General features: G+C 42.2%; 1 long non-coding RNA gene across 1 annotated transcript; it reads left to right on the top strand.

Moving 5' to 3' along the window:
* The first annotated feature begins 13,796 nt into the window (after positions 1–13,796).
* On the top strand, positions 13,797–21,154 carry LOC133384981 (uncharacterized). Its single transcript, XR_009762742.1, has 3 exons — positions 13,797–14,836; positions 20,270–20,360; positions 20,924–21,154. It is a non-coding gene; the product is annotated as an uncharacterized LOC133384981 (long non-coding RNA).
* The last annotated feature ends 3,262 nt before the right edge of the window (positions 21,155–24,416 follow it).

Raw genomic sequence — 24,416 nt, 5'->3', positions numbered from 1 at the left:
TTGCAGTTCTGTGAGGGGGCCTTTCCTAGCAACTCCCAGCACCCTTAACAAACTATATATCGCAGGATTCTTTCGGGAAAGCCATGACTGTCTAAAGTGAAGCAAAGTTCTGGTGTGGATGTGGCCAGGGACAGCTTTGGTTTAAATTTGAGTGGGAGACTACACTATTATTATTATTATTATTATTGTTATTTCTACCCCGCCTTTTGGCCAAAGGTCCTCAAGGCGGCTTACAAAAAAGTAGGCACAAGCATAAAAATACATCAATGAAGGCAATACAATTTACAAAAATTAAATAACAAATATCATTATTTTAAAATGTGCCTGCTGTAGAATAAAAAGGTGGGGGAAACCCTGAAAAACAATTATACTGTTCATAATGTTTTCCTTTTGGAAAGGAAAGGGGCTTTCCCTCTGCCTAGTGCCCGCCAATGCAATCTCTTACCCTCCCCCTTACCCCTCCCCTCCCTCCCCTTCTCTCTCCCTTCCCCTCCCCCATCCCCCTCCCCCGGCTCACATTCACCTATCCTAAACATGATTGTATAGGACTAAATCCCACTGAACTCAAAAAGCATGAAAATGATCAAACCTGCCCCCTCCTATCCCCTCCCTTTTGCCCCTTCCCTCCTGCTTCCTTCAACCCTCCCTCCTCATTCCCTTCCTTCCCCTTCCTTCTCCCTCTTATTCCCTCCCCCATTCCCTCTCCTGTCCCCTTCCACTCCTCCACCTCAGTGGTCAGTTTTACCTATTCTAAGCCTGATTGCATGGGAGTAAATCTCACAGAACTCAGTAAGCATGCAAATGATCAGACTGCCTTTCCCCTCCCCCTCTCTGCCCACTTCAGCCCTCCCTCCCTTTTCTCCTCCACTCCCATGGTCACTTGATTGCATGGGAATAAATCCACTGAACTCAATAAGCATGTAAATGATCAAACCTTCCCTCCCCCCTCCCCCTCCCCCTGCTCTCATCCTCCTCCTCCCCCCTCCCCCCATGGTCAATTTCACCTATCCTAAGCATGATTGCAGGGGAGTAAATCCCATTGAATTCAATAAGCATGCAAATGATCAATCCATTCTCAGCAAACTTGCACAGGATCCCATTTCTTACCTCCCAGATTAAAAAGCAGATAAATTCAGTAATAGGCAAAAAAACCCTTGTGGTTTAAGAACATAGCTATAGCCAACAGATCTTTCTATCAAACGTTAAAAAGCAGGGAAATTGAGCAGCTATCGTGAATGCACCAGGGGAACAGGAGCCCTGACCTCCTCTCTGAGATATTGTACTGCCCTACAAATTTGTCAAAATGCAAACACCATTTGGGTTGGTCTTTCACAGTCCAATCCACTTGCTGTGTTGCTTGGAAGAATTTGGTAATGTGCCTCTGAGCATACAGTGAGTGGGGGCACCACCTGCCATCTCCAAAGATGGAGAATTACATTTGTATAGGTGTTCTTCTTACTTTGCTTCTTTCCTGTTACTACTGTTTCTACAGAGAATCTAACCTAGATAATTATATTTCTCTCATTATTCATCCTAGATATCTGTAACAAATTTATTTTTATTAATTTTACAGCCTTTTTATTGGTCAATGTCATATGATGGTGAAGACAGCCTTTTGTGTTTCAAACTAGAGGTTATGTTCTATTTTTATTTTGCGTGCATCAACAGTTGAATCTGAAAGTGCAGTTTGATGAAAAAAACAGACTGATTATGTTGCTACTTAATGAATCTGTTTTCAGCCTGCTGTGCTTAAACCCCTCCATTTAAGGAAAGGTGGGCATGGTCAATTAAAAACATAGAGCACACCTAGAAATTTGCTAAAATATATTTCACCTCCCACTTTTTTATCTTGTGCAAACTGAGACACTCTTCATGTCCATTGGAGACTATTCTGCAGAATAATCGGTGCCATTATTTCTCAGTTGTTTTTGGAGGCTTCTTATTGTAAATTTTGCAAAGTGTTGCTGTACTTCACATGTTCACCGAAATAGAAGCAAAAGAAAATGATTTACTATAGGAAACTTCACTAAAATTGCAAAGTAAATCAAACATATTTAAAGTGGCCATCTGAACTATACCAATTGTCTTAATATTGTTGCTTCCTCTCTGCTAAAACAAGATCAGCACAGCACATGTCTTCTTTCTGTTATTTGGGCTGATTGCAGGTGTTGCCACCACTCACTGTATGCTCAGAGGCACGTTACCAAATTCTTCCAAGCTACATAGCAAGTGGATTGGACTGTGAAAGACCAACCCAAATTGTGTTTGCATTTTGACAAATTTGTAGGGCAGTACAATATCTCAGAGAGAAGGTCAGGTCTCCTGCTCCCGTGGTGCACTCATGATAGCTTCCCAATTTCCTTGCTTTTTAAAGTTTGATAGAAAGATTTGTTGGCTATAGGTATGTTCTTAAACTGGAACAGTTTTTTTTGCCTATTAGCGAATATATGAAACAAACAATCCTAGAGTTTGTACAAAATCTGTAACCACTAAATCCTTATTAAGGATTGTCTTCTATGTTTTTTTCAAATGAAGCAATGCATATGTCTTGTCCTGTGCCTGTACAAAATTTAGCTTGGCATGAGCTGCTATAGTTAAAAATGGGCACTGTTTTAAAATCATTATTGAATTATATACAACTCCAACTCTATTGTTGGCATTCTATTTAAAGATGACAACTGACAGAATAAAGATGTTACCTAATTTTTTTTAGTGCACAGTTGCTAATTGTCTCTTTTCTGGTATATCTTACAAACGTGGAGTGCTAGCTCATAAAGAGTCCCTTGCAAGAACTTAGCTCTTTGACAAAATAAAGTGGCCAGTTAAAGCTTTGCAAAAGTTGCCAGTTAGATTAGGAGGTGAGCAGTGTCGATCATATATAAGCTCATTATCAGTGTGATTCTATTAATGTCTTCTCAAAATTAAACAACATTTAGTTCATGAGTTAATGAGTCCCAATTTTTCACATGAATAAAACAAGGAAATGGAGCACAAACAAGGACAGATCATAGGACAGAATGTGGACTGCAACTCCTAATACATGGGAAGATGCATTTGTAGAATCAATAACAAGTGTATAAGTGTGTCCCAAGACTAGACTTTACAAATGAAGGCAAAACATACATATGTCAATTATTTACATGAATGTCAAAATACTGTACAGTACAGTTTATACAAGATAACCACATAATTTCACGCAGAGGGGATTTCCTAATCTCAAACCAAAAACTCAGTCACTGTTACTGCAGTTTTATACCTCCCAGAGGACATAGCTAATTGGGTGGTATTAAAGTGCCCAAATAAATGAATACATACATAAAATAAAATCCTTACACTCGACCATTCCATACTAAAACTTACAGTGTTGGGTTAATCAATATGTCATTTAAACCATGCTCAGCATGGCCAGCTGAATACCATAAGCTAGCAGCAAGCTGACCGGATGGTTGCTTTGTTGGCTGATGAGGACACAATCAGAAATATGGTTCAATGTAAAGCTCCTATTGTCTTCTCAACTGGACCCATTAAAACATCCCATTAAAGCAGCTCAAAGTAATACAGGACACATTAGCTGGCTAAATGGCAAGAATATGCAGATGGAAAGACTCTTATTATGTCTAACAATGCTGGGGAAAAAATTATAGTCTTATGGAAACTTTGAGACATAACAGATTTATTGTAGGACAGGAAGATGCCTTAAACCAAATCAGACCAATGGTCCATCTAGCCTGGTATTGTTGAAGTGACTGACAGTGACTTTCTAATGTTTTTAACAGGGTGGCAGTAAGTATAACCCAGTCCTACCTGGAGATACCAGAAATTGAATTGGGACCTTCTAAATGCTCCACTACTGAGCTCCATAAGCTCTTATTGATTAAAGTCCACTTCAGTTGCATGAATTCCAACCTTCTGTTGGCAAATATGTATTGGGCGAAGGGTGCGGGGAATGATAAGCAGTAAGGCCAAAAGATCATGAAATTTAAGAGATCTCTGTGCATAGTTCAAAATATATATAGGATAACAGTAATCACTCAACATAGCAGTCACAGGTGACAGTACAATCTTCCTAGCTTTGTGGTGCTAATTTAACACTTGCAGTAGAAAAGTAATCTTTGATTCTAATTAAAACCTGAATGAACAGAATCAAATCTGTTAATAAATTGTAGTCCAGTGCATTTACACTTGAGAGCATCTCTTTGAAGTCTTTTTTGTTGAGTAATAGTGACCTTCAGATCAGCAGCAGAGTGCCTTGAGAGAATGAACTCTTCCTTCCTCCCCCCCCCCAGTTTCCAAATAATGGAATTTCTGTTTCACATTTGTGCCCATTTATGCTTTTATACAGACGCTGACCTGTTGGACAGATGTGTACAGCAGAAGGACATTATTGGCAGGCAATTCAGTTCTGTAACAGTATTGCCTGAATGGATAAGGAAAAGGCAACAGCAGGGGAACCAGTCTCAGTCAAGATACTGAAGAGTTTTGCACTTTTTGTTAATGCCTAACATGTTTCAGCCAGAACAGGCTGTGTTGGGCTTTTTTTAGGGGCTTGTCTGTTTTCTTATAAAAAAGCTCCGGAGGAAGACTTCTTCTGGCTGAAACATGTTGAACATTAATAAGAAGTGCAATACTCTTCAGCATCTTGGGACTGGTTCTCTTGGGGTTTTCCCCCTGTCTTTTCTCCTGGATGCTTCTCTTTTTTTCCTGTATGAGTGAATATGGGGAAACAATTAGCATCTGATTTGTTGCCTTACATAGTTCTTTGTCTATATTAGAGGTGTGCACTGGCCACTAGAGGTGTGCACTGGCCACAAGATTTGCCTTGTACCTGTATCAATAGCTGTGTGAAGCAGCCCAGCATGTTTCAGAGCTACTCTGTGGGCTGGTTCACATATGAGCCAAGATCCACATTAAAAATGCTGCTTTTTTAATCATGATTGATTTTGACAGTTCACATACTTCCGCCCTCGCTATGAATAAATTGGCTGTTTTTCTTTTTAGCATTCACACGCATGTGCGATTATTGCTATCAGCATTTCCTTGTTGCCGTGCCCACCACACATTAGAATGTTAACTGTGGAGGCGGGGAAGGGGCGGTGTTTCCCTAAACAAAGGGAGGAATAGGTGCTTGAAAGAAAGGGAATCACGTACAGCTGCCCTACTAAAGGAAGCATTGACCGTTTAATATTATTGCAGTGGGATGAGTGGAGCAGATGCTTGGATGAGATGCCAAGACAGCTCCCCTTTCCCCTGTGCTTTTGGGTGCTTATAAATTACCCCTGTGGCGCCTTTGCCAGACTCCTCTCACCGTTGCTGCGTGCGTTCCAAGCCTGGGTGTAGCGAGTGGCGCATAGCGGCTTGCGGTCCCTCCCCCCGCAGCTCAAGTGAGAGAGCTGGCCAAGGCTGAAGGGGAGTCTCCCTCTCTGGTGGCCAGGAAGGAATTTCCCGAGCTCCAGCTCTTCCCTGCTACCCTTGGGGAGTTGTTGGTGTCGCTGCAGAAGGGAGAGAATGAAGGGGTGGGAAAAAAACCCCACTTGCGAGCTTCCACAGAATTAGATATTCTAGGGTTAATAATTTGGATGAATGTGATTTTGTTTAAAGGAGTGGGGGAGAAAATGTATTGGGGGGGAAGTGGGAGAAAGCAGGAGAAAGGAAGGCAAGAGCGACTGGAAGTTGCTTCGTCAATGGCAGGAAACAAAATGACGCCCAGAGACAGTTAAAGGGGCAGAGAAAAGGGAGGATCTAAGGGCGAAGAAACTGCACAGTCAAAAAAAAGGCGCTTAAAAGGTAATACATGGTAGAAGCGCGCCAAAGCAGGTGCGGATTTTAAAAGCAATTTCAGGTTTTTGTCACATCGATTTAATCCAGAGTTAAAGGCAAAAGCAGCTGAATGTACTCGCATTGGGAAAAAAGTCATGCAAACGGTCCAAATTAAAAGGATCTGCAAAAAACATCAGATCCGAATTATACTGGCATCTGATCAGGCCCACAGTCTTTCCAATTTAACTTATTATTCAGGACTAAATTTCGTCTGTTAAAAACGAACTTCTGGTTTTCCTCATTCACTATAATTGGGAATATATATTTGACCATATAACACCTGTCCTGGCGCAGCTGCACTGGCTACCGATATGTTTCCGGGCCAGATTCAAAGTGTTGGTTCTTACCTATAAAGCCCTAAACGGCATTGGACCGCAATACCTGATGGAGCGCCTCTCTCGCTATGTACCTACCCGTTCACTACGCTCGACGTCGAAGGCCCTTCTCCGGGTCCCAACCCATAAAGAGGCCCGGAGATCAACAACTAGATCTAGGGCCTTCTCGGTGGTGGCCCCCGAACTATGGAATGCCCTCCCAGACGAGATACGCCTGGCGCCTTCTCTGTTATCTTTTCGGCGCCAGGTAAAAACTTACCTTTTCACCCAGGCTTTTTAAATTTTGTAAATTTTTAAATATTTTAATTTAACATTCTAAACTTAATATGATCTTAATTTATAAATCTCAATGGCAATTTTATTAATGTTTTATAATTGTACTATATATATATATATTTTTCCACACTTGCTCATATTTTAATTGTGATTTTATTTGTTGTACACCGCCCTGAGAGCTTTCTGCTATAGGGCGGTCTAGAAATGTAATTAAATAAATAAATAAATAAATAATAAAAATAACTATAACTTTGTCCCCTTTTCACAGACTTGGATGGAATGTACAGCCATAGGAGCCCCTCCAGAGTGGATTAAACCAGCCAAATTGTTGGGAGAGCCATCCAGGAATTTTTGTGCAGGGTACATTGAACATTTGATTTTGTTAAAAAAAGGAAAATATTTTTTGTTTTCTGCCAGACTTCAGTGCAAATTTAAGGCATGTCCACCCTTTGTAAGGCTGCCAAATGTCAGAATGATAGCAGTGGTTCTCCCATAAGGGCAAATGTTCCTTTTTTGGGGTGGCTACAATTGGAATTATGGGTGTGTGTGAAAAAAAGATCATGGATCTCCAGGAAAGACTGGGATGGAGGAAATGTCATCCTCTTAGCAATCATGGGACTGTGAGAATTTACTCTCCAACATGTAATTTTGAGGATAACACCTTGTCAGACCATAGACCCCCAGGAAAGACTGGGAGTAGGGCAAATGTTTCCTCCTAGTAAGAACCCTGTTTCCCCAAGGGTAGTTGTTGGGGGGTTGGCTTTGTCTCCCACTACAGATTTTTGGGGATATAGATCACTTTCAGGGTAGAAGCACACTCACTGTTCTGCCGGTCCCTGTGCATCTCCATCTCTCTCTTCTGAAAATGGGGGCACACAATGCTAGTCAAACCCCACCCCTTTGTACTGTAGAACCTGGTGGGAGCAGCTTAAGTGGTTTTTTTTAAAAAAAATCAGCTTCAAAGAGATTTTGCTGCTGATCAGTAGATCAACCCCTTCCCACTCCAGGTGTGGCTAATGGAAACACTTTGATCTGGCAACTAGTGTGTTCACAGCCTTAGATAACCTGTTTATTGTGCATTTATCATGATTTATTTGCTGAGAGGTAAATAGGTGATTCAGCTATTTATCTAGCATTGATCCTTATTTGCTTGAGAGGTGACTAGACAATGCTGCATCAAGTGTTATCCTGCAGTTTTCAGTGCGTTTTCTTGTCACTTCCCTTATTGGAAAAACTCCAGAATTTGGGGAAATTGGTTGTGTTGCACAAAAGCTATGTCAACTTTAATAGTGAGACCTGAATTTGCCAGTATGTCATTGAATCCCACACTAAAATAGCAACTGTCTGGAAGCAGCTACAGTCTCTTCCTCATGGGGAGAGAGAGATCTATTAATTGACTTGCCTGTGCAAAGGGTGGTGTGGGGAAAACAGTATAGATCCACATGAAGGACATACATGATTTTTAATTCCTCCCCCAAATCACTGTGATTGGAATGTCCAGGGAAAACAATTCCCTCTGATAAAAAACTAGATTCCCCACCACATTTTTACCTGTGCCTCCCTGGAGCTTAGGACAGCTTGGTTTCACTTAAAAAAAAACAGTGGCTACTTTAACAATGCAGCATTTGTGTGGCACCTGAGTCCTCTGAGCAACTTCAGACTTTAGAAAGATACCTTGTTAACAGCACAATTTGACTCAGAAATGAGAAAATTGCAGCTGGATCACCCCCAATCCAGCCCATGCATATCCCTTATATGTGGCTCTGTTAGTTGATCCATTGTTGCTGGTCAGTAGCTGTTTTAGGTTAGGAGTCTTTCTGAAGGCAAAGGTAGGTCTACCATCCTAGACGTATGAGAGGGAAATATAATTGTCCAGAACAGGCTGTACATAATTGATAATGCATTAGAGTGGTTCTACCTGGAAGCTGTAGGTGACATTTACTTATTTGTGCATCACTTAGGGTGGCTAACAAGCATGAAAACCAACCATAAAGTTGGTTTTACTTTTACAATTTTTCTTGTAAAAGTATAACATAATATCAAGAGACAAGTTGCGGTAGAGATGCAGTGTTCTGTTACTCTGTTGTCTGGATCTGTTCAGTAGTTAGCTACTCCTGAGTAGTAGTCTGGCCTTTTAAAATATGTTCCTTAACTTGATTGGGCAGTTATTGACATTTTAGGAATGCCTGACATAAATCCTTCAAATGTGAGTTGCTGTCCAATCAATGCAGTTGTATCATAAATGTTAGGGATAGAATATAGATTGTGTAGTGTTCTCTGGGTAGAAGCTGCAAGCATGAACATATAAGTAACAGTCAGTAGGTTTTCAGTATAAGGTGTTGTTTATATCAGTATTGATCAAACAGAGGCACTGTGGTATTCAGAATTTGCTGTTTGGACTGATCCAGGCACTGTCTGATGAAAGGGTAGAATTTTTAAATGGACTTTCTTTGCTTCCAGTGGCCCCAGAAGATAAATATGTTGTTGCTATATCTCAGGTAGGCTTTTGGGGACAAGAGCTAAAGAAACATTGTTCTAAGTCAGCCATGAATATGCTGGCATGCTCAGAGCTTGGAAGTAATTCGTTACAAGTAACTTGTAAGTTACTTGTAATTCATTACTTTTTTGAGGAACAAGCAGATAATTCCTTTACATTTTAATTGTAATAGAACTTGGAGTACTTTTTTTTTACTTTTGTGGAGTAATTTCCAGCATTACTTTTGGGCATTACTAGGGACGGGGACCAGGGGAAGTCTTCTGCTCCTCTGATTTGTGGATGAAAATCATGTGCCTCCAACTGGGCTTCTGTGCAGCGTCCCTCTTCCCTCGTGCTCTGTGGGTTGGGAGGAGGTGGAGAGTGAGACAGGGTGGAGTGGAGAAAACAATTGTTTTAAAAAAATGGATGGTGGTGGTGAAGAATGGAGTGGAGGGAAAAATGAGCCAGAGGGCAAGAACTTGGATAAAGGAGGAGAAAGAGGCAGCAGCAGAATGGAGATAAAGAACTGTGGAAGTGAAATATGACGTGTGTATGTGTGTGTGTGTGAATACTGTGTTTGCACTTGGCACACAAAGTGGCCTCCACCACCCTCTCTTGCTACTGTACTGCATTTGTAGTATTTTAACTTTTTTGCATCTCAAGGGAAAATGTTTGCTTTGGTGAGTGTCCCTTAGTTGGTGGCAGGGCAGGGTCCAGGAAGTGGTTGAGAGAGATTGTGTTTGCTGGCTGAGGAGGGGGGATGCACTTGGTTTGATGTGCAAAGATCTGAGTAGTGGCCTCTGTCTTCCTCCCCACCTCTCTTATCAGCAGAGAGACCACCATTGCTATCTTATGGATAAAAAGAATTATTCTACTACCTCTGTACGTGTGTGTTTATTTTTAATGTTGTTTTAGGCTACTTAGATGTGCAGCAGCCAAGGCCAGCACCTTGTAGGCGTTTTTTTAAAAAAGTAACTGAAATGTAATTGTAGTGATTACTTTTGAGAAAAAGTAATCAGTTACTTTCAGAGCAGTAATTGTAATGGCAATTACTACTTTTTTGGGCCATGTAACTGTAACTGTAATTTATTACTTTTTAAAAGTAATCTTCCAAGCTCTGGGCATGCTATGGAGCCATGTGGGTACTTATGGCAGTGCAATTGGCTTGATTATACAAATTGCCCCCAAATGTCTGGAAAGCTTCCCAGTGACTCCAAGGTTGATATTTAATCTGAACTCGAGTGCCTTTGAATGGTTTTACTATCTCATTTTAATCATGTATATTGTCTGCATTTTCAGTCACTGAACATGTTCATCTATTATTTTGGCTCATTATCAAAGATAAGGAAAAATGAGTGGCCACCCTGACCACTAAATTAGTATAACTGTACGAAAGATTAAAAACTTAAGCTTCTGTTTTTGGAAAATATTGATTCATTCCACCTTTGTACTCGCGTCTACATTTTGATAACGGCTATTACATCTTACTAATTGTTTCCTTGTTGATATGCTGCTCATTTCATCATACTGTAAGTCAGACCAACAAACTTCACATATTAGCTACTTAACCTTTCTATTCTTTAGTGTTGCAGCCTTCTGCTTTTTCAGATGCCCTCCCCCAACATTCTGAGTATAGCAACAGCAGACTACATTGCAGGGCTAACATAACCTATACTTTCTCAGCCACAATACCCTGGTGCAATATGGGTACACTAGTGATGGATTTGATTTGCATTTGCAGGGTTTTTTTTAATGTTTACATACTGAGGAAAAAATCGTGCATGAAATTAATCATGAGTTAGAAAACACATGAAATCCTATTTTTGCTGCTCCTTTTTTCTTTTGGGTAGACATGCATACTTTTAAAATGAAAGCTCAGAGTCTGGGGAGTCAGGGGAGGGATGATGTGGTTGGTTTTTTTTGGCGAAGGGTGTTTGAGGAATGCCAAAATATAACTGCTCAAAGTATAGTGAAAGGCATGAAGTTAGTACTTTTATTGAATTTTGAGGGAGATAATGAAAGTCTGGTGTACAAAGATTTGATTATACCTTCTCAACACTGGCAAGGTTAGCAAAAGAGTAGAAAAAGCTTGTATTTCAATTCAGCTATGGAGGCAGCAGGTTTTGAACTTAGCATTATTAGAGAAACTGACTGTGTAAGTTTGAAAGGCTAAAGGACAACCAAACATGGAGGAGTTTGAAGGAAGGTTGTATGCTTTTATTGCATTTGCGCATGAAGAAATAACTGTACTCCTCCAGAGACACACAGATCACTGTGTTGAGGCATCTTTCAAGACCTCAGGCATGTGTGATATAAAGAGTAGTGGAAAATGCCGACTCTTGTGTCTGCTTGTTTATGTTGGCTTGTGATCTGTGTTATGCTGTGATGTTCATTTCATGTGATGTTCTACTCTGCACTATTTGTAGTGAAAAATCAATTAAAATGAATGCCCCTAACTATACCCTAATTGAGCCAACTTTAAACATTCTTGTTGACCTAATTTAAAGGTGTAAACAACTTGGGTCCACCAGAATATCTAGCTGACTTCCTTCCTGGAACAGGCCAGTACGTACCACCAAAAAAAAAAGCAAAAAAAAAAAAAAAAGCATTGAGCATACTACAGTTTCAGCATGTAGATATGTGGATTGCATTCAGAGCAGAGAAATACCTTATCTGACAGAGCATTCATACTGCAGAGTATGGATCTGATTTATATCCCTTTGCCATGCAGTCATATGTGGTGTAGTGGTTAAGGCAGCCTTTCCCAACCAGTGTGCCTCCAGATGTTGTTGGACCACAACTCCCATCAGCCTTAGCCAGCATTGCCGATGGTCAGGAAATATGGGAGTTGTGGTCCAACAACATCTGGAGGCACACTGGTTGGGAAAGGCTGGGTTAAGGTGTTGGACTACGACCTGGGAGACCAGAGTTAGAATCCCCACATAGCCATGAAGCTCACTGGGTGACCTTGGGCAAGTCACTGCCTCTCAACCTCAGAGGAAGGCAATGGTAAACCTCCTCTGAATACTGCTTACCATGAAAACCCTATTCATAGGGTCACCATAAGTCGGAATTGACTTGAAGGCAGTCCATTTCTATTTTGTGATTTCCTGAGCTAGCTGTCCCCAGAAGTTTCTAGTCTTACTTCATGGGATGCAGAATGTTTCTGTCAAACACACAAGGTTTATTGTCTGTTATAATCAATGAGTACTTTAGCTGAGTATACTGACTGCTAAAGATAAATTATTCTAGCTGTCCTTGCAGAAACCATTGCTCTAAGGTAATCCAAAGCTTTTTCGTCATGCACAGGCCAAAGAAATCTTGCAGGGTTGGTTGGGCTGAAACTGAATGACTGAATTAATATACTGTATATAATTTTAATATGAAATCTGAACACTGACTTGTGGATTTGTAATATTGAGACATATATGAGAAGCAGCTGATTTGTGCTTTATTTTCCAGTTCTCCACATAAAGCTCTCTGAATACCAGTTAAGCTTTTTTTATATAACATCTAGTGCCTCTTTCTATAGATTATGACCTTTCATAAGGAGGGAATCTGATGCTGTAGTGAGTTGGCAGCCCCAGACCATAAGCAAGTGAGCTTTTCCTACATGCACAGACAAGGCTCTAATCTTATGCACACTTACCAAGGGGTGTAAGTCCATTAACATAATAGGGACCCACTTCCAAATAATCATGAATAGCATCAGGCTGCACAAAATCTGTATTTTGTATCTCTTCACTCCACACCTCAGAATAGTAGGTAGGCCCCATGTCAAGGCTTCTGTAACTGCTCCATACAGTATATGTATGCATTAGCTTACTATGTGCTTTGCACTCTCTGCTTTGCACACCTCTCTGGTGTGGAGGAAATTTCCACAACTACATCACAAAATGTTTTATCCACATGCCACATAATAATTAACAGTTACCACTAAGAGCAAAATAACAGCATCACTAACAGGTAGACTGGTCCTTATAATGATGGCTGATTTGCATGACCACAGGCCACGCAACCTATCGTTGTTCAGTTGCTTTCAACTGAAGGTGCAAAGAAGTGCCCTGATTGAAAAATTCTGTGTTTCGTATCAGGTGAAGTGATACCACGATCTGTCTGTGGTGTTTGATATTCATTCCTGATGGCTGTTTCACACATTCAAGTCATCACTCAGTGCTGCAGTCAACGTGTGTGTGTGAGTGAGAGATTTCATGTTGAAGGTAGGACCATCTAAATACGAGAGAGTGGCAGTAACTGAATCTTTAATCTGAAGTAAAGTCTGCTTGTCTTTCCTGGGAGGTCGTGACCTTCACCTGGTACACTCACCTGAGTGTGTGAACCTTCTCCCCCGCTCTTGTTTTTACGGAAGCATTCCTCTCTACTTATAAGGCGACATCAGGTTTGTAATGAAAACTGAAGCTAATGAAGACGGCAGTTAGGAGGTGGGTGGGTTTACAAACCCTGCTTTCATTCCTCCCCCCCCTCAGCATTTCGCATTCCCCTGCAATTACAGCCACAGCACAGTCACACACACACACACATACTCAATGACAGCCGAGGTTTCCCCGGCTACACTGACAGTTTGAGAGAGAAGGACTAGACAAGGCGTGAGGGGCGGGCGGGTGAGTGGGAAGGAGGCGGGAAAAAAAAGAGAGAAATGAGCTCTGCTGGGTGGAATACTAATCAGGCAGGTTCCCCCGTCTGCAGAGAGCTGGCTGCCTGTGCTGCAGAAATGCTCACAGACGCACTTTGACAAGCTCTCCCAACACCACACTCAAACGAAGGGAAAGCACCGCGGTGGTGCGGGCAGAAGGAAGTTCCAGGCGCGGGCCCTCCCTCATTCCTCCCGCCGCCTGCCGCTGCGCGCGCCTTTTCCTCTCTCAGCGCGGCATGTTTTTATCCTGCCGTTGTCCTTTCATGGCTTTGCGCGCGGAGCTTCCCAGGAGCCCGGCTTTTCCCACCTGTCACTACCCGCGGGCTGCCTCGTCGTCGCCCAACTTTGAAGGCGCTAGCTCTGCCGCCGCACCCCCCTGGCGCGTGTCCTCGGCGCGTTTCTGAAAGGGAAGGCGAGCGCAGAGGATACAGAGAGAGAGAAAGAGAGACCCTCTCTCCCGCCAACCCGCGGAGTCCCAGCGGCACGGGGCGCCCATGGCAGCACCATTGGGCAGACTATCTTCTCCCCGCCTGCCCCCTCAGCTTCCCGGTGGAGCGCTTCCCAGCCTCTTTGCAGCCGGAGACTGGCAGCTGCGGCAGCAAGACCAGACGACCAACGGTTTCTGAACGCCCCGCGGGGTCAGTCTCTTCTCAGGGCGCCCTGACCGGGGGAGGGGAAGCCCGCCCGGCGACTCAGCGTCGCGCCCTCTCCTTGTCAGTTTGGCACGAACCAATGCAGATGCCGCCCAGGTTTTAGCGGGGCTATTTCAGACAGCTGGGGGAGTTTGGTTTGGAGGGTGGCGGTGGGGCTAGCTCTGCGGGAGATCCTTCCTGGTCCATCCATCACCGCCAGACTTCTCCATCACGGGCACTTCTTAGACGTGGGGTTTGAATTGCTCACTGATCTTCTTCGACTGCGGCTTTCCCCCGGGTGTCATGCAGTCCCTCATTTCTCCTGTGACCAAGGCGATTCTGGTGGCTTTGTTCATCTTCGCCATCCTCCTCATCCTCTATGTGATTCTGTGGTACATCTGCCGAGATGTGGATTGCGATCATGGGATCTGATGTGGCACGCTGCTGGGCAAAGGCTTAAGGGACGAGTTCTTATTGCGTGGCGAACTGTAAGGACGGCTCGAAAGGAAAAAAGAGCGGGGGAAGAGGTGGTAAGGGAAGGGGGGAAATAACGGCGAGAAATCAGAACCAAGACTTCTAGAGCCTCTCAAGAAAAACTACCAGCAAAGCTAGCCCGAGACTGACCTTCAGAGATCAGGGCGACCGGGTGAGTCTCTCCACTTCTTGTTTACAAACCGGGGAGGCCAGGGGAATAAAATTTCTTAATTATTTTCAGCAACGACGGTGGGGAGGAAAACCAAGATATATCATTAGAATATCAGTTTATTTGTTCCTTCAGAAAGCACTGCAGTGTCGGACTGTTTTGACTGCCTTGCATAGCTGTTCCATAGGCAGCTACAGTTACCACCATAAGAGTGTATGTGTAAGGATAGGGGCACAGATCCCTTGTCAGCTTCTTCTACTTATGTGGTCCAGTATGTTTTCCTTGCGTATTTACATCTGGAGAAAATGCAAAGTAGCTTTTTCTGTCTACTACCTGCCTCTCTGGATCCGATACTGGGGACAATTGGGGACTTTGTGGGGCTCAAGAAAGATAGAAGTAAATGTCTGAGCAAGACAGAAAGCTTTAGTACTTTTCTTCTTTTTGAAAAAAGACTGTCTTTACAATGCACACAGGAGCTATGTGTGATCAAAAAGGTGTGAAGCTGTTATCAAGGACTGTTAGGTTGTCTTTGCAGCCCCCAAATTGGTATGCAGGAGGTAACTGCACTGCTAAACAGACCATAAAGGTAAGCTCGTGTGACAGAAGGAACAAATGCTTTGTGAATTCAAAAGGTGGAAAATCAAAAAAGTAATTGAAAATTAGACCTGGTGTAGGCAAGATTCCAAGAGCATAAAAATATGTTTGATAGCATAAGCACTTTGGAATGATTTTGCACATTAGACATTTTACACTGCATAGATTTGCATTTTAAAGTGCCCATTGAAGGTTTTCGGGGTATGTGTGGAGGTATTTACTTATTGGTGGCTAAAGCATTTGAAATAGTCTTGGAGGTGGGATAAGTGGAAATATATACTGCATGCATCCTTTTTAGATGATACCTAAGATTTTGTATTTAAAACAACTTCCCCAGCCCTGACCTATTCTGATAGTGGATGAAAGCTCATTCCATTAAAATATATTAGTGGGATTTTGCCACTGAACTAAGTGGGAGGTGAATTGCACTCAATGTGTTCAATTGCAGAGTCAGTAAATGTGTGTATTGCTATATCATCTTAAATATTGGGAATGCTATAGGAAACACATCCTGCTCTCTTCTTATATTGTCTGCACAGAGAAGAGAGAATGTGGATATCCACATAGGAAACTAAAATAATGAAGATGTCAGTAATGATGATCGTGACCTCTCTTACCCTAGCCTTTGGTAAAAGAGTAGGAAGAGGATATCAGACATACTGACTAGATGGAGGTGATCAAATGGAGATGTCTTTCTGAAATTGAGATGGGGAGGCAATAAACCTTCAGGCTGTACTATAGACAGTAGATTAACAGAAGAAGGTTTAGGAATGAGAGCAGAGACTATAGGATGCATTCCCTGTCATTGGTGTATATGCTGTGTGAGATAGAGGCACTACCTCTGTCTTACACTGCATATGCACCAATTAAGAGGAACACTGTGGGAGAGACAAGAAGGACATTGATTTTGTTTTAACTCTCCAACGGTGACCATGTAGCCAAAGTGCAACTCTGTGATGTGAGATGATGTTACACTGAATTGCCTCAAGGTGACTTCTTACTCATCTAACTTTGTTTATATATCCTGGAAATGAAAAACAAAAAGAAATGCCCTTATGTAGTTATATCCATTCAGCTTTGCTCCTACTCACACTGCTTCTCTAAGGTCTTCTGGTCTAGCTGGTTGATCAGTCCTGACATTACTGTTAATGCACCCTACCAACTAATGTGATTACAGCAGCAATGTCACCAGTGTTTACATGCCTGGCAACTGCATTGCTGAATCCATTTGTTTGTTCATCTCCTCTCCCCAGCTGAAATGCCTGCTGCTCAAGACTCTGTGAGCAAGTAAAAGGTCACAAATATCTAAAACAACTTGCCCATCTTTGCTGAAAACTATTTCCTGCAGTGGTAGACTCACTGTGCATGGATGTTACCTAAAATACCATATGATTTTCTGTAAATAGAAAGAATCTTCATTGAACAATACTAAGTACATTTACAAGGCCTTTCAAATGTTATGCACTTTTTTTTGAGCAAATGGAGATGCCATCCACAGGAATGTTCTCCTGCATAAGCCCACTTTGAAATGAATGGAGTTACTAAAGAGCATGGTAGTGTGTTTGCATTGCTCTTACTCATTTCAGTGAGGGTTGTACAAGACAGATTTCTGATGGATTGTGCCTTTAGTGTTGAAACCTGCTGTAGAAAGGATAGGAGGGCTAATGTATACAGAAGAAATCATTTTTTTCATATCTCAAACTATTGTGCAAAGTATAAGTTTAGTAACCAACTCTTAGATTTTATTGATTTTTTCAGGTGAGAGGGTGTGTGAATTCATATGCATGTCACATGTTTAAACAGCATCACATTTGTACAGGTTGTGAAATTGTGTTTTTTATGTAATATGCATATCTCTTATTATTTCAGTACTAGGAAAAAAAACTTTTTATATATGTTTTGCAACCGAATATATTCAAGCTGAGTGATGTAGTTCATAACTCGCACTAACTATATCTCAGCACTTCAAATATATATAATGTGACACTATGTATAATGAAATATAGGCTTTTACCAATTAAAATGGCTCTACAACACTTAACATCTAAGCATTTACTTGGAAGTAAGTATCAATGAAAATAAATGGAACTCACTATCCAGGTAAATGCATTTAGGATCATAGTGTTGGGATTATGCAGCCAAATTCTGTGCATGTTTACTTGAAAGTAAATCCACAGAACTCAGTGGAACTTGCTTTTGAATAAACGTACATTGGACCAAGCTATTAATATTGTTACAAAACAACTTCACTCAGTTTACAAATGTCTTCTCATAACAAACAAGGCCTTTCAATGCTGTTTTAATATATAGCTTTAGAGAGTGTTAGTATGTGGGAGAACAAAAAAGTCAAATGCAGTTCTGCTTTCTGCTTTATCTCCCAGGTGCAAAAATGTTGTGAGAATGTATATTTATTTCATTTTAAAGTTTAAATAGTTGCTGCTGTCACTATAGGATCACTATAGTACACTCAGCATATCCCTAGAAAAAAGCAACATTTGAGAATCAGTGTCTATGCTCTTCTTTAGCATTCTTGGGGAGGTGAGTTAGAATTTGACCCAACACTTTTTCTATTCATCCCTGTAAAAAAAAAAAGGGGAGGGGGGAGAACATGCTGCTTGAGAGACACTTGCTATTTACGGCACTTATTCTGTCATCTTATTTACATTCATCTTGTGGTAAAATAGGGTTAACAGGAACAAATGATATGTGAACTACTTTAATAACTCCTGCAACAGGGTTACAAAAAGTCTGCCTGATATCGGGTCAGATTTATTTGCACCCCTAGCCCAGTATTGTCTGACTGGTAGTAGCCCTCCACAGTTTCAGGCAGAAAGGTTTTCCTTCACATCACCTGTTACCTGATCCTTTTCACTAGAGATGCCAAGGAATGAACCTGGGACTTTCTGCATGCAATGCTTCTTCCCTTGATATATGGAATATTAAATCTTATTTGACCAACCCTAAACATTCAGGGCAAAATCATTAGGTGCCACAAAGGGCATGTGATCTGTCAACATTTCTAGTTTCTGATTTCTTCCAAAGTTGTACGGATAAAGTGTTGCACTTACAATAGGGAAACCTAGCTTTACAGACAACTTTGGCCAAGGAAGCCTTGGCTTGACCATGAAGCTCACTAGATGACATTGCCAACCCTTATCTCTCAGTCTAACTTTATCTTATAGAGTCGTAGTGCTGTGGGGGGGCAGGACAATATATTCTGCCTTGAACTCCTTGGAGGAAAAGTGAGATATAAGTAATTATAGTAATTGCTAATTATGCTCTTTCATGTCCCCATATCCGGACAACCATTAGTTATAATTATTAGAGAGGGGCTAACTCCTTCTTGACTGTTATGTAGCAGATAAATGAAATGGGTGATGGTTTTCCCATGATGATGTAGCAGACGGGGGGGGGGGAGGTGTATCTGTTGATAATCCCCTAATCTCAAATCTGTAAAAGGCACAGAAGTGAAAGAACTGGCAGTCCTACATTTCTTTAACTTTATAGAATTTTTTTGTGTGTGCAGTAAGCAATAGGGATATGTCGTATGGTTACATTCATGTATCTTCTTATACAATGCATATTTTCCACATTCTTGTGATCTAAGTTCCATCGTCTGTGTATTGTGGTATAAATTGAAACTGGAGAGAGAAAAACCAGGCAAGCATAAAGCAAGATTAAGACTGGGAAATTCAAAAGTAAGTGTTAAAGGCAACTTTAAACAACTTTTCCTTTCTAATTATATAAATATGCAGCTCAATGTGTCAGGCCTCATAGAATAATAGAATCTGAAGAGCTCCATTGAGTCCAGCCCCTTGCTCAATGAAGGCTCTGCAATACAGGATGTAACTATAGCATCTGTGTCAAATTGTTGTTCAGCCTCTGTTTAAATACCTTCAAGGAAGGAGAGGTGACACTACCTCCTGAGGCAGCCTGTTCCACTATTGGATAGCTTTCACTCTTAGGATGTTTCTTCTAAAGCCAAGATCTGCTACCCTGCAATTTCCACCTGTTTTGGTTCTAGTCCTGTTCTTTGCTTCACCTTCTGTATAACAGCTCTTCAGATGTTTGAAGACTGTTATCATATACCTATCTTCTGAAACTCTGCTATAAAAAGGATTAAGGCTGTTACACTTTGAAAATGTTAAGCTTTTTAATAGGCATTTGTCATGGATGTATAGTGCTGCTGCAGCTGAAATACAAAACCTGTGGCACAACTTAGTTTTAGATCCACCCACACCTCCACCTTGGACTAATACTAGTAGTTGCAGATCATACATTAAAGATGCAATCCAACTCACTTTTCTGCCGGGCTGGGGTGAGTTGGATGCTATGGAGCCCAGGATGCTCCAGCAGCAGACCTCCACCACAGCTGAGCTGTGGCACCGCCAGGGTCTGCCAGAAGCAACCAGCCTGGAGAATGGAGGGCCAGCAGAAGCCCTGAAAATTAAGGTTGGGGCAGTTAAATAATTTTCTTGATTATTCCACTTACTTCCCAGGAGGGCTTACTGCCTGGGAGGCCTGTTTGTAGGAGTCAGCACTTCCCGGTCAGCTCGTGTGTGCATCTCCCAATGGAGAGGGCGTTCAGCCTGGCCAGTGGCTCCTGAGCTGTAGGAAGATCCTGCAGAGCTTTCCGCTGGCTCCTCCTCCCCTGCCCCCCTCCCCCTTGCTCTGTGAATCCAAGTAATCAAGACTCAAAGAGTGTTTCATAATTGAAGTGTTTTTGCCTTTGCCAGTTCTACATAAAATAGCTAAGTACTTTAGAATGCAATTCTATCCTTCATTTACACTGACAGAGGGACCATCTACACAGAGGAACATTGCTAACACTTCTCTGACTAGAACCCCAACAGGTACCTCATCTTGGGATACCAGGCACAAATACCAACCTGAAACCTCCACTGCTACAACTGGGACTGCATATCTCCACATGGTAAGTGAGGGAAGAGAGCAATTATCCTGCAAAGTGTAATTCCAGCAATAGTTTCTTCCCCTTGATATTGTATATGTGTTTTGCCCAAACTGTATTGCAGTAATGCTCTGCTCCCTCAACAGCTGGGTGCAGTGACTCTTACAATGTGTTATTCCAAAATAAGGGGGTACGTTCTCTGTTGGCATAAGTCACAGCACTCCACTCTAACCATTATCATCGCTGGTCAAACACTAATGAACACTTTTGACTGGCAGGAGCACATCCTGGACACATGGAGCAGAAGAAGCTGTTCCTACAGATATGTGTGTGCGCGCGGGCACACATACACACACACATGAGTTCCACTGCAACCTTCAGGGGGAAGTATGACCTCAGTCAGGTCCCCTTCCTCAGGGCTGGAGAAGATGAAGCAGGAGCACTGACAAGAGTAGTCAGATGGCCCCACTCCTTCTTCCTTCTCACCTTGTCACAAACACCTATTGTGTATCCAGGTTCAAGGACTGTGTGTTGCGCTATTGCCTATTTCTTGTTACTCTATCTATGTCTCCCTTTGCTCTCCACAGACTGCTGTCCCACATGGAAAGGACCTTCTCCCACATATCTTTCTGTGTAGGCCAGGAGGGAGGCCCAACCCACGACCAGCAGCAGTATCTCAGAACTCTTCAAGCTGTTCCTCCATGCTGAGGCTAGCCTACTTGCTCCAGGCAGGCTCCTGATCCCTTGCCAATTCCATGAAAGTTATGCAATAGGTAATCAAGTAAAAGTCCTAATGTGGAACTGCACCCATGAGAGAGGCTGCTGTCACCACTACCCTGCTGTCATTTGTATCACTGTCCAAGGCACAGAACCCTGCTGGGATGGCTGATTGGGAACCCTATACATGTGTCTTTTCCTCTCCTTCGCCTTAAATTCTGTTCAATAAAGGCTATGACTGTGCCACATTTGTTTTTTTTCTTTGTTGCTAGGGAATAGTAGATAGGGATCCCTTTCCCTCCCCCTAGTATGATGTGGCTTCAGGATGGCACTCTAAGGGAGAGAGGGCAGGGAACCTGATGCTACCAGATCTCAGGGCCCATGGTCCTTTCAATCTCAGCACTGAAAGTGAGGGGTAACAACATAAGAAGAGCCTGTTGGATCAGGTCAATGCCCTATCTAGTCCAGCATCCTGTTCTCACAGTGGCCAACCATATGCCTTTGCGATGCCCACAAGGCAGAAGGATACTGTCTCTGACCATGGAAGAAGAGCATGAAGATATAGGGTTTCCTCAGCAACCCATGTGCTCCCAACATATATGACTGAATTATGTGATGAGGGGAGATATCCAGATAATTGGTCAATTGCCTGCTTTGGATGAAGTCGTACTCCCTCTGGAGGAGCAAGTAATAGTCTGGGGGTGCTCCTGGATCTATCTTTGTTGCTAGAGCCCCAGGTGATCTCAGTGGCTAGTACTGCCTTTTACCAGCTTCAGCTGGCAAGACATCTGTGGTTGTTTCTCGACCAGGATAGCCTGACCACTGTTGTACATGCACTGTGACATCCAGACTGGGTTACTGTAATGTGCAGTATGTGGAGGTGCCCTTGAGCTTGGTCTGGAAGCTACAGCTGATGCAAAATGCAGTGGTGCAACTGCTCAGTGGGGCAAGACATTGCCAACGTGTTACCCTGCTGCTGAAAGAATTGTACTGGCTGCCCATCAGCTACTGGGCTACGTTCAAGGTGTTGGTTTTGATGTTCAAAGCCCTATGCAGCTAGGGGCCAGGATACCTGAAAGACTGTCTTACCCCTTATATACTCAGTTGATCCCTCTGCAGGTGAGGGCCTCCTGCAGATACCATCTCATCATTCCACACAACATAGGAATCATGCCTTTAGTGTTGTGGCACCTACCCTTTGGAATTTTCTCCTCTTAAATTTTAAACAGGTGCTGTCTCTCGTCTCTTCAGCACCTGCTGAAGACCTTCCTCTTTCAACAAGCCTTTTAAGTAGAGACCTTATCCCAGTCTGCATCTGTGTTGGAATTGTTTTAAAGATGTTTTTAAAGGTTTTTTTTTTAAAAAAAGATGTTTTTAAGATGTTCTTTAAGATTTTTTATTTTATTTTAAAGATATTTTGTTTTAAAGATGTTTCATATATGTTTTTAGTGTTTTGTTATTTGTTTGCTGCCTTGGGCTCCTTCTGGGAGGAAGGGCAGGATATAAATTTAATAAATAACAATAGTATGTCCCAGGATGTTTCTGTTTCCTGTTTGCTTCTACTGCTGAGTGAGTAGGGACCTGCTCAATTGTGTCTGCAATGTGGGTTTGAGTCCAGGTAGGTCCCTTTCCTTTGTCTCTGACTTGACTGTCGCTGCCAACCTGGGATGCAAAAGGTGAGTGAAATCGTATGCTCCTATCCCTCCTGGTGGTGCTTGAATTCACATCTCCTGTTTCCCAACCTCATGCCCTATGTAGTGATTGACTGGAGGTTGGTGCTGTCAGAATGTAGATGTGGCTTCTCTTTTTGTATCTCCTGGTTCTTTTTCTCTCTCAGTGGATCTTAAACTCTTGTCCAAAAGAGCATTGTGTTTGCCAAGGGAGCTGCTGGGATCCTATGTTGTATGGTCTCTTCTTCCTTCCCTCCCTTTGTGTGTTGTGATTAAAAGCAGTGCTGTAACTGAATAGCATTTGATATAACGGGAATTAATCTTCTGTGTGCAGGCACTGCAGGGGTGCCTACAGTTCTGGCTGCTAGTCTTTTCCTGTCTTTGCCACAGTAGTTTACACAGTGGAAAGTGTTGCAGAATCATATCTGGCAGGATGTGAGTTGCACGTGAGGCGAGAGGATATAATAGGGGCATGTCTCTGTCAGCATAAGTGAATTGGCTCCTCCCATGTCCTGTTGACATGGGGGCATTTCTGCAGTCTCACCATATCACATCCACACCATGTCTGCAACTTAACCACATCATCTCTGCAGCCTCACAAATACTAGCCATGATTGGTGATAGGCACTGGTGGTATTGAGATGGACATCTTGTGTTTTTCAGAGTAGTGTGTTTCCCCCTGTTGTTCAGGGCAGACATTGTGTCAGGATAGTAGTGGCAGTATAGTTGTAGCCTCTCTTTCCCCCTGATGTCTCGGAGTGTATGCTCTGCCCAGCTGCAATCCTAAACACACAAGAGAATAATCTCCATTTTTGTTCAATGGGAATTACTTCTGACATGCTTAGAATTACACTGTTACTCCTATAGAATGCAGCCCTGCTCTGGTTAAGCTCAATGGCAAAACATCAATTGATTTTAATGGAGCATGGATGCTGTTCTATTGAAACATCGTTAATAAACCTGAACGTCCCTTTATATTGTTGGGTTATGAGTGGGAGTAGGGTGTGGGGGGTACATTTGATGCAAGGTGCAAATATATTAGAGGAGGGACTATAACAGGAATGGTAGAAGAAACAGGACTGGATTATGTTTTCTTAAAGATCAAAGAATTAAAAATAAAAGATGATGTTTTAGTTGGTAAGCTTTAAATGGGTAAAAACAAAATTTAAAGAGATTTCCTGTACCCTGTCTTTACATTCTGCTGCAAAGATCAGAAAATGAATCAACTCCTGATTTATAATTTTCTTAAAATGACTTTCCAGAGGTTTGGGTTCTTTAGGGAGTACTGAAAAGCCTGTTAGAAAATCCTGTATCTGAAAATTTGCAAATATTTTATTAACTTTTAATACAAGCTTCTTTTTTTCAACATGTTTTGAATGTTTCTAGGGTATATTGCAAAAAGAAGCAATCTATATAACTATTCACTAATACGCAAAAACCTTTGTGGTTTAAGAATGTACCTATAGCCCACAGATATTTCTAACAAACTTTAAAAAGCAGGGAAATTGGGCAGCTATAGTGAATGCACCAGGGGAGCAGGAGACCTGACCTCCTCTCTGAGATATTGTACTACCCTACAAATTTGTAAAAATGCAAGCACAATTTAGGTTGGTCTTTCACAGTCCAATCCACTTGCTGTGTAGCTTGGAAGAATTTGGTAACATGTGCCTCTGAGCATATGGTGAGTGGTGGC

This window comes from Rhineura floridana, chromosome 5 (genome assembly GCF_030035675.1).
Source record: "Rhineura floridana isolate rRhiFlo1 chromosome 5, rRhiFlo1.hap2, whole genome shotgun sequence".
In the NCBI taxonomy this organism is placed as follows: Eukaryota; Metazoa; Chordata; class Lepidosauria; order Squamata; family Rhineuridae; genus Rhineura; species Rhineura floridana.
The sequence above is the reverse complement of the archived record's forward strand: the minus strand, read 5'-3'. Positions and strand labels throughout refer to the sequence as shown.